We start from the raw sequence: 11667 nt of genomic DNA, 5'->3' as shown, positions 1-11667 counted from the left end.
GCATTGTGAATTAGTTCGTTTAGCAGGCCTTAAAGAGAAAGGCCGAGCACTCGGATTGCAGTTTTCTCTTACCTTACAACAACTGCGAGGGCAGGGAAATCTTCGCGAGAGCGCGTGCTGCAGTCCGTCCAGAGCTCGCACCGCCGGCCTGCGACCAGGAAGTCAGGCAGGCCGGCGCGACAACCGGAAACAGGAAGTAGGAGGGCGGGAGCCTACCCCGCCTCCCACGGAAGAGCCGCGATTGTTTGGAGCACCGGAGCAGGCAGGAGCCTACCCTGCGCCCCGGTGCCGAAGGAGGGAGGAAGAGTCCTGCTGCCGGACCCTGCAGCTGCCGATGAGGAGAGCCAGCCGCCGGACCCTGCAGCTGCCGATGAGGAGAGCCAGCCGCCGCACCAAGGAAGCCGGTGAGTGGGGCTTCGCCTCAGTGCTTGCTGAGCTGCGAGGGCGGGGGGCATGTGTGTGCGCGCGTGTGCGGCGGCGGGGGGCTGTGTATGTGTGTGAGCGTGCGTGCGCGTGTGTATGTGTCTTGGAGTGCGTGTGTGTGTGTGACTGTAGGGGGGGGTGTGTGAGCGAGTGTCTGTCTGTGTATATGCGCGCGCATGTGCACGACGCGGCGCGGGACGGAACGTGCGCGTTCGCGCACCCAAATCCGGCCGCTTTCAAGCTCGTAACACCCTCTTGTCCTTCCTTCCCCCGCGACAGGCAACATTAGGTCTCCAGCTGGACACCTGCATCCTTCGGATGCAGTTTACCAGCTCGACCTAAAAAACACGGAGGAATTGGATTGTTTTTTGTTGAAAGGGTCCCAGTTTAGCAAAATACTACTGAGCCACTTTCTTTGAGAATGTGGAAAGCCCCTGTACATCGTGGCACAAAACAACACGCCATTGTGTTAAGCAGTAAACTCTGCACTGGATATGCAGACGCCAATTATACCCAGGTATGTGTACAGAAATTCATGCACACATAGCCTCATGTTTTTAGGAAGAGGAGAGTATGTTTTCCATTATTATATACATATTGTTTGAAGGTTAAATCCAGTGATCATGAGTTTGAGATGCCTCTTCAAATGATAAGGTCACTCCAGTTTTGAGAAAAGCATTTTTTTTATTATTGGCGCAAATTCGAGCATTGACAGCTGTCAATGCTCGAATTTTTTTTATTATTGGTGCAAATTCGAGCATTGACAGCTTTTCTCAAAACTGGAGTGACCTTATCATTTGAAGTGGCATCTCAAACTCATGATCACTGGATTTAACCTTCAAACAATATGTATATAATAATGGAAAACATACTCTCCTCTTCCTAAAAACTGTTAAAATCCTAAAACTCTAAAGGTCCAGAGTTTTGAATATGTTTCCCTTGCCTTCATAAATTCTTGTGAAACAGATATAGCTCTGGAATTCTTGGACCTTTCTCTTTCATTGTTATGAACACATAGTCTCATGTACATTCAGTTGCATAGATTAATTACAACTCTCAGCTAGTGCTACTCCCCTGTTTATGCACCTCTCTCACCTCATTAACGTAAGGTGCTGTGCTGCATGGCTGGCTCCTCGGGCAGGAGAGACGCAACGATCGGGGCAAGCTGCAACGTGGGGGTGGGGGAACAAAAAGAAAGCAACATTGAAAAATACCTTCCGTAAACCATGCTGCAGGTGCACATCTCGTCTCGACAGGTCTCTGCCCATGAGCCCTGTGCAGTGCTGTTTTTTTTTATCTTTATGGCTGAGGTCTAGCTAGGAGGCTGTCCTGGGAACAGGGCAACAGGCATGCCATGGAACTGATGATGGACGGGAAGAGAGTGCCTTCTCTGAGCCCTGGTAGTTATAAGCTGAGAGCTGGAGACGCGGAAGGAGCTGGGGGATTGCACAGTTTAGAGTTAAATAATATACAAGTTCAAATTGAATCAAGATTACATTTTAAGAAGTGATAAGTGTTGGACAATTATATATTACATATTTACAGAGCATGATATTCTCGTCGTCGTTCAGCCAGTCCTTCAGGGTGCTGTTGCACTCACTGGTGGTGATCTTGGGGCTGGAGGGAACCCTGAGATGGTGATGGCCGTAGGCGTAGAAGGCCGGTTAGTGGGCGGAGGCGGCATGTACGATCTGAGGGCTGATTTTGGGCTTGTGCTTCTTGAGTCTGCTTCTCGGTGTGGACAAATAATGAGGCATACACGCTCTGTAGTCAGGTGCTGGCTGAGGAATCTCCTGACCACAGTCCCAGCCTTCTTTATTATTTACCACTTACTGTTCTGGGTCAGACCACTCGATGCACGACTACAGGGTCCAGGAAAACAAACACCCATAAACCGGTAATGCATAATAGAGGAGTCAACCCCAAACATAACATTCCTCCTTTACCCAGACATAAAAAAACCCATAAACAGTCACGTCGTACTTAAAACAAATGCACAATGAGAAAAATAGAGCATGACATTGCAACAATTAACAACTTGGTGAAATGGGGGAAACAAGAAAAGGAAAAAGAGAGAGAGAGAAGTAAAAACCCACTATTAGCTGTATTCTAGTATTGGCACATTACATCAGTTTACCAGAAAGTCCGTCAGACGAGATGACCTCATTGGACCCGGCCTGTGGTGGTACCTGTCAGTCCTGTGCCGCCTGATAGTCTCACCACTAGCTCTAGATCGGGGTTGACAAACCTCAGGATCATAGTTCAGACATAAACTGTTCTTTATCGCCCTGTCACTGGACACAGACAGGGTTGCTGGCACGGGATGTTCATCATCCACTGGAGAGGATGTCAGCCCTGGTGAAGAAACTTGGCTCCTTGGACATCTGGCCCTTGGCTAATCCTCCTCAGGTATAAGGACACGGTGATTGGTTATGGTGATGGATCAGCGACACTGGCAGCCGGTCACCAGAAGAGATTGAAGAAAGACACATTACTTGTGACAGACTCACCTTGCTTTTGAGCAGGTACCATAGTTTCTTTGACAGAGGTCATTTTTCACAGGTCAACCTCAAAAGGCAGCAGCAAAAACTTACTCCAGGGATGCTGGTTCTTTACTAGCACCATGTTACCAACGCAGATGACTCTCCTCTTGGCACGTCGTGTTCTTGGTTTTGAAAAATGAGGGTTTCTCCACATGGGGAATGGTATTGTTTGCGTCCTGATTCGTGGAGTCGAGCAGAGCTGCTGTGGAGAGCAGGAGCCTGGAGCCCGGAGCCCAGAGTTTGGGAGCTGCGGCGGAGCCACTGCGGAGGAGTCCGGTGGTGCCCGGCGGACACAATAGAATCAAATAACCAAGAGACAAACATAGAAGGAAATACGGGGCTGCCGAAAAATTCGAGGCATAAGACGACAACGTTAAATACCCAATGGAAATTTAAAAATGATGAGAACGCAGGAATAAAATCAACAAATAAAACAACAATTACAGTGGATGATCCAGTAAATAATCAAAGAGGATCAGCCCATAAACAGCAAAACACACAGGAAAAGGTCCAAATACAAAAGGTTCAATGCAAATTAAAGGCGCAAGATCATATAAAATTGATAACAGGGGGAATTGATGAAAAACAAGCAAATCAAATTAAAAAAGAAATTAGTGTCAAGGCCCAAGCAGAACAACCCATAAGTATGAACACCCAATTAATAATCACGGTAGGAAATAAAGGAAGGATATGTAATGCACCTCTTGGAAACATACAAAGGGATTTAGAGAGGCCAATCACGAGTCAGAGAACAGCCGAGTCAGAAACATGGCACCACAAAGAAGTGGCGACTTTATTAGAGTCTAGTCCATCAGAAGTATCCACTGTCGAACGCCCAAGACAAAATAACCCCAGGGATCAATCAGAGGAAAAAAGTGAATTTAGCCAGAATCAGAAATACCAAACGGTTTCAATAGAGACAGGTTGTAAATTACTATTTAGGCCAGAATACCTGACAAAAGGAAAAATGGACACGCTGAATCGGGGGAACATACTGAGGCTATTTAGAGAGATTCCCAAATTAAGGGGAATAACATCTAAGGACCTCATAGCAGTAGAATTTGTTCAAATGAATAAAGAGACAGATTGGGAAATAAGTAGCACAACATGGGCATCAAAAGAGATAACGGAGCTTATCTTCTCCACAAGGGCAGTCTTCGCAGCATGGGGCATAATGCTGGTATATCCTACGCCCATAAAGTATCCATACCCACTATTAAACAGTGCGGCACCCCAATTTACAAACATAAAAGGAAAAACATCCTCCATTTTAATAGGAGCAAGAAATAAGACAATCAATCAACAAATAAGTAGGGAACCCACGTTTAATAGTACAAAAGCTGGACAATTAAACTATCAGCCGGAGGGAGATCAGGATTGGTCTTGGATACCACATGTATTGAATTCTCATCGATCCTGATGGAAGCAATTCAGACCGCAAAGATCAAGTGCGAAACATCGTGGAATGCAAGAAAAGTGAGAGAAGAATAAGAATTTGCTCTTGGAACGTCCATGGTTTCAAAGAAATGGAACAAGATCAAGAGACTATTTCCTTCTTGAGTAAATTTGACATTATTCTCCTGCAGGAAACATGGAATGTTACCCCCAGACACATTGCTGGATATGAAGAACATCACGTAATGGCGGAAAAGATCGCAAGTATGGACACCCAAGGGGGGGACTATCTACATATATAACAAATGAATTCAACTGGAAGACAGAGATAATGGATCCAGGAGTAAATTGGATACAAGTCACAAAACTAAAAAATAAACAACCTATAACTGGAGTTGGGTGTAAGTTACTGGTTTTAAACGTATACATCCACCCTGAGAAGTGTACAAAAATCATAAAACTGTTAGAGTTAACAAACCTAATAAAAACATTACAAATAACACACCAATTTCGCGGGATGTTCATCACAGGTGATTTTAATAGTAATCTGACTAGAGTCAAGGGAAACAAAAGTAAAATCCAAATAATAGGGAAGGACCTGGAATCCTTGGGACTAGTAATTCTAAATGGAACACGAAGGGAGATCAACCTGCAAGAACCACCTTTTCGTGTGGAAATAAAAACTCTACAATAGATTTCACATTAATTAGCAAAGAGACCTCATACTGCTGGTCGATCACTTTGGCATTGTAACACGACCGGAGAGCGACCATTTCCCCCAAGAAACTATACTAAACTTAAACATCCAACAAAAAGCGAGTATTGCATCACTAGCTATAACCCCGGAAGTATATAATCTAAGGAAACTCAAATGGAGAGGTACCATAATTAATGAGATAATGGAAACAGTGTATATGCACGTAGAGAACACAGCGGCCCTGGAACCCCATTCATTGGCAAAAAATTGGGAGAACTTACATACACTTGTGCTAGAAAAATTTCCGGCAAAGTTAGTAGTGAAACATGCATATGATTCCAACAAAGAGCCATGGTACATCACAAAGCTAAGAGATAAAAAAAGGAAAATTGCAAAAAAACAGATTGGGAAAGGAAACAGATAATAGTGAGATACAGAAAATGAGAAAAGAATATAAAGAAGAATGTAGAAAGGTAAAAAGGCTACATACAGTAAAAATATGGGAAGATCTGCTATGGACAAGTAAACTACCAAACAGCAGTGAATTCTGGGGCATAATCAATAAATTATCAAAAGGAACAGGAGCGCAACAGAACATAGGAATAAGCGAAACTACATGGCTACAACATATTGATAGCCTGTACAATACCCATACGGACCAACCACCATACAAAGAATTAAGTAAAGTCACTGCAAAAGGAAAAGAGTTGGGAAGTGTTGTAACAACACACACAAAAAGACGAACGGGAAGAAGAAACAACCAGTTGGGAACTCGAAGATCCATTCCCGTTAACAACAGTGAAACAAACAACCTTTTTGATAAAAAATTTGAAAGCCGAATGCGCCGCAGGTCCAAACGGGCTACCAAAGATCTGATTCAATTTCCTCCCATGTAATGTTAGCTTCGAGGGAATCTGATTGTAAATCATTCAATTTTGTAATATTATTTTCTCCAATAAAATTTAACAGCATATCCGGAGAATATGCCACATTATCATTTTTATATAAGTGGGAATAGAATTGCCGGAATACCTCGAGAATTTGATCTGGGTCGTTATGAACCTGACCTGCCTCATCTTGTATCGCATTAATAGAATTTAAGATTTCTTTCTCTCTAGTTCTTTTTGCTAGTATCTTTCCAGAATTTTCTCCCATTTCGTAGATCTGAGATCTAAATGTCGCAAGTTGTTCCGCTTGTTTAGCTGCAAATGTTTCATAGAGCCTAGCCTTATGTATGTCCAATGTAGTTTTAATTTGTTCAGTATCTTGATGTTTAAAGATGGCTATGGCAAGTTTTTCCTCCCATTCTCGTACTAGGTTAAAATTCTGTTCCATTTTCTCTTTAATAATTTTTTGTTTCTTAATTGAGTAGGAAAGTGTTTCGCCCCGGACCCCAGCTTTGAAAGCATCCCAAACTATTTGATTAGATGTACTGCTTCTATTGAAGTGAAAAAAGTCTTTAATCCATTTCCTCATTATTTCTAGATATGATGGATCTGCAAGTAATTTCCGATCAAAAGACCAGGATCTTAAAGTTGGGGGAGAGCCAGTCTCTGTCGGAACCTCTATTACTATTGGATTGTGGTAAGAAATTATTCGGGGGAAGATTTCGAATAGTATACTATTTATTTGTACGCAATTCACAAAAAAAGAATCCAGACGTACAAATTTCTGATGGGGATTAGAAAAAAAAGTAAACCCAGGTGAGAGGATTTTTTACGTACCCCACATCTCTTAGACCATTTCTGTTACTAAACCTTTGATTGCATTATAGGTCTTCTTTTTTAAACCTGGATATATAACATCACTAGATATATCTATCCCCCCTCAAGATGCATGTTCAGATCTCTGCAAAAAATAACCGAGGGCGGCCAATCCGCTAATTCTAGGCTTATATAGTCTATAACCTCGGGGTCATCTGAGTTTGGGGCATAGACTGAACAAATTGTCCATAACTTAGCATCTATCTCAAGCTCAATTATTACCCATCTTCCATACTGATCGGCCTTAGTGCGTTTTAAGCATCCTCATCCTTGCCTCATAAGGATTGCCACACCCTTTGTGGTAGTGCCTTGTCTAGTACAAGCTAATAATTCCAGACCCAAATCTTTAAACATATTTCTATCGCTCCACCTAATATGCGTTTCTTGAAGACAAACTATGTCTATTTTCATGCTCTGCATAATTTGGTAACAGATCCCCCTTTTTTTTCTGTTATTTATTCCACAAACGTTCCAAGAACAGACTCGGAGTTTACCCATCATCAATAATTATACAGTCTCCCTTTCTGTGCACCATCATACATCCATACTGTTTGACACATTGGTTATTTACATACAGACTCATATTTCTGTTCTCATCCCTTTTAATCAAAAAGTAAAAAGCTTTGATAGAGCACCAATCGAATGACAAATCAGTTTTTTTCTGATTTTGCTTGTTCTCCCCACCCACCCTCTTGAACCCCCTCCCCCTTCCCCTTGACCCCAACCCAACTCGGGCATAAGGACTAGTAGTCCCTAGTATGGATGATGTGAGAAGCATCTGGTGTCTCACTGCCCCCTCCTTCCTTAATTAATCTCCTGCTATTCAGCCACTATAGCTCCATTTTTAGAGCCTGATCAAGAAAAGTTGAGTTTTTTTTTTTTAGTCAGTAAATAATTGATTAACTGGTTAGATACCCAAGTATCAATAAGACTGTTTGTGCAAGAAGAACATTATAATTAGTTTCAACAATCTTGTGAGATCTTAATAGCCCTTTTGTGCCCTCCATAAGGCATATAAGAAAAAAAAAAAAAAAATGCCAATACTCTTTAACAGCAATTGCATTCAAAATGAGGCCAAAAGCTCTTTAGCTGGGCCCTCCGAAGTCAAAAAGTACGATTTCTCTTTGAAAACTATTTTAAGTTTAGAAGGGTTCAAGAGAAAGGCCTGGGCGCCTTTAGCCTGGAAGGCGGGTATTAACTGTCGAAACTGCCATCGTTGCTCCACTGTGGCATGACAATAGTCAGGCCGGACGAAGAATTCCACGCCTCTCCCCCTTCTTTTCCGATCTGGCCTGGCCAAGTCATAGAGAGCCTCTCTTGCCAAGAAATTGTTTAGACAAATCAGGATTGCTCTAGGTTTTGAATTAGTATCCTGTCTGGTATATTTTTGAAATGGAAATCGGTGTGCACGTTGAATTTCCATATCCCATTTCCATTGCACCAGCTCTGGAAATGCTTCCGAAAAGAGATCAATTACAAATTGTCTTATATTGCCGCCTTCGTTTCCCTCAGGAACACCCAGGATTTGAAGGTTATTTCTACGTGATCTGTTCTCCAAGTCAACCAGTTTCCAATTTATCTCATCTCACAGCCCTACCAATGATGAAATTTGTGTTTGTTGACCTGTCACAGTATCTTCGATCGCTGAAATTCTCCCCTCAGCCTCAGTCACTCTAGCAGACGTCTCACTGCAGGATTTGGCAACTTTTCTGAGGTTGTTTTGGAGCCGTTGGATAGCACCTTGCGTACGGAGATTTTCTGCCCTTGTCTCCTCCCGATGCTGGATCATGAGCTGACAAAGTGTATCTAGCGTAGTACCAGTTGATTGGGATTGTATGCTATCCTGGGTCTGCGGTTTCTGTAGTGCAACCATAATTGTTGCATTGGGGAGAGTATCTCCATGTGTTGTGAGTACTGTAGTGTCTTTAGCACCACATTCCGACCTGTGTTGAGGGGGATCCTCATCTTCATCTTCCTCCTCACCCTCCTCCTATCCCGCTGAGCCAAGAGAATCTTGTTGCGATCCCAGACTCTTACCACTCATATCGTCTCTCCATCCGCCATATGCCTCAAGGATTTCGGATTCTAGAGCCACCGACAGGTCAGTCATAGAGTGAAAATTACCCGCAGAATCTACTAATTCAACATCTTCCACAACTAGTAGAGATTCTGGTGCATCCTGTGCTGATTCTAATAATGTCTTGTGAGTTGGTTCTCCAAAAGTCTGAAGGGACTCCAAAATAATTGTCTGTGAAGACATTGGGTTTTGACTCTCTTTTGACCCATCTTTACCATTGCCAGTGTCTGTATTCAGCCCAATGTCACTAGGTATATTTAAGCTCTCAATTGCAATTACTGATGTTTTCCCAGTGTTGCCATTTAAGCGAATATTTCCCGGTTCTAAAGTTTTGTTATTTTTTTTTTGTGCAAACATGTCTGGGATTTTGGGAATGGCTCCCAGCCTACAACTCCCAGAATCCCCCACTATCGAGCGAGCGGTAACAGTAGTAATTTCGGCTGGAGCTGCTGGAGCTGCTGTCAAAACAGGCACAGAGACAGAGTCAGAGTAAAAAATTACCTGCTGAGGGTTCTGGAGATTATCCTGCAGTACAGTGTTACCGACATTACCGCTACTCTGCGCGTTCTGAACACTCTGGGCGCTCTGAGCATTCTGAACACCTTCCTGTGCGGCCGTGGTTGCCCTCGTCTTTGGCTTGTTTTGTGGCTTGGGAGCCGCCGCAGGATTCTTCGGTGCCATTACTCCAGTGGTGTCTCCCTTTCGTCGTTTCTGTATGCGAAGTCGTCTGCCAGAAGCAGCAGATTGCTGCGAATCGATATCCTCCGCAGAGCTGACCTCCGCTCCAGTCCGTGGTCCCGGTTTCGCCCTTGAGTGCGGGAGAGATGGATGCCGCCACGTAGGTTGCAGTGACCGGCGGAACCAACACCAGAGATCCAGCCGCATCCCGGGAAAGAAAACAGGTAAGAGGAATTGAAAACTTAAAGGCTCCAATTGAGCTGTGCTTCTAGCCGCTAAGACATCAAGTTTTCAAGGCTGCATTCAGATACTATCAAAAAGGTCGGAAGGGTTCAGGCAGCGAGACCGCTAGCGATGCTGCTCACTCGGACGCCGATGCGTCCGCCATCTTGCCCCCATCCGCAATCTTGCCCCCATAGCTACTTCCTAACATAAAGTTGTGGGCCCTTTTGGTCTTCATCTGAGCCATTTTCGATGCAATTGTGACCTATAGGTAGCTGAGGAATGTCCAACTTTGCACTTTTTCTCTTCTGGTTATGTGTGGTCGATAAAATATTCCCCCTACACTGCCTGCACATATGCAATTTAGAACACAAGACATTGAAAAACGGCATAGATTGGTTACTAAGATGCCATATACACTTGTGCCATCACGACATGCTGCGCATCCACTGAATAACATTGCTTGGAATATCACCCCTAAAAGAGGTATGCTTACACAACTAGGTGAAAAGGTTTGCGTATGGAAAAGTAGCAAATAACACCAATTCATCACATTTTTATTAGGAGGGGGCAGATTTGGCAGAATTTGGAGACTCTGAGCCTGATTTAGATTTGGTGGTTCGAGTCCCGCTGTGACTTTTTCATCGGTCTTCCCGCCCGCTGGCTTGGCGGTCCGCACACCCTATTTAGATGGTAGCAGGTCCATAGACAAACGACCACGCGTTCCGCCGTCACCGCCAGGAAATCTCGACCGTGTCGATGGCAGGATAGGTAAAAGCAGCTGTAGAAGGGAGGACAAAAAGTTTCAACCATGGGCCAATCACCATGTGCTTTCCCGCCAATGTGACTGTGGTGGTAAATCCTCCACACCTGAGTTGATGGAATGGAAGGGATATAAGGCTGAAAATCACCGTTTCTTACACACTTCCAGTTCCGCCATGAATCCAGTCTTCCAAGATCTGCTGCTGCTGCTTGCTGACGAACAAAAACAACACAGTCATGGACGCAACCGATGGTAAGCTACACTCTTACCTGTTACCTTTTCAACTTGTCTATTAACATATGCAGAGGGCTAGTGCATTGATAAATCTCTCTTACAAGCAATAGCATATTGATGTGCAATGCATATGTCTGTTATGTTTACGTTTACGAAATTTAAAGAAACACACCTGTATGGTCATATTGTATATATAAAATAAAAATGTCACCATACAGGTGTGCTTTAATGCATTCCTAAAATTCCCACATTAAAACATTTGCAACACATATGTAATAAGATGTTGAGATTACACTAGACAAGATGTAACCGTTACCTTAGAAATTAACTGTAAATGTAGTGTCTGTCACAAATTAGAACTATTCAACATATACATCCATGTAGCATTTCCCCTTGTCTATTGCACATCCTGTACTGTATCCAAATTCAATAGTCACAAAAGAAATCATACTGATCAGTAATCAAGGTGAAACAAACACACCTGTAGTAACACATCGAAGAACAATTTTTACATCTTTAGTTGGTGTAAGTGACCATTACTATGATGAATGTCTGCACCTAAATTCAAATGACCATCACATTCAGTGTTAACAAGTGTATGCACTTAACAAAGCAGATGTTAAATAAATCAGTTGTATTACCTGACAGCACGGTATAGAAAAATAAGCACTTCACATTTTACTCCGAAACATTGCTAGGAATCAGAAAACTGCTAAGGAAAATTGATTTCAAGACTAATTTGGCCAAATCAAAAGTATGTATTTATTCAACAAAATGAGATGAGGCTCTCAAAAGATTAATTAAGCAAATGGCAGTCCATAAGGTGATACATCTGCACAGTTGTGCAGTGGCACAAAGCTTGCCTCCAAATA

Source organism: Lissotriton helveticus, chromosome 5_1 (genome assembly GCF_964261635.1).
Source record: "Lissotriton helveticus chromosome 5_1, aLisHel1.1, whole genome shotgun sequence".
Taxonomy (NCBI): Eukaryota; Metazoa; Chordata; class Amphibia; order Caudata; family Salamandridae; genus Lissotriton; species Lissotriton helveticus.
This window is presented reverse-complemented; position numbering follows the sequence as displayed.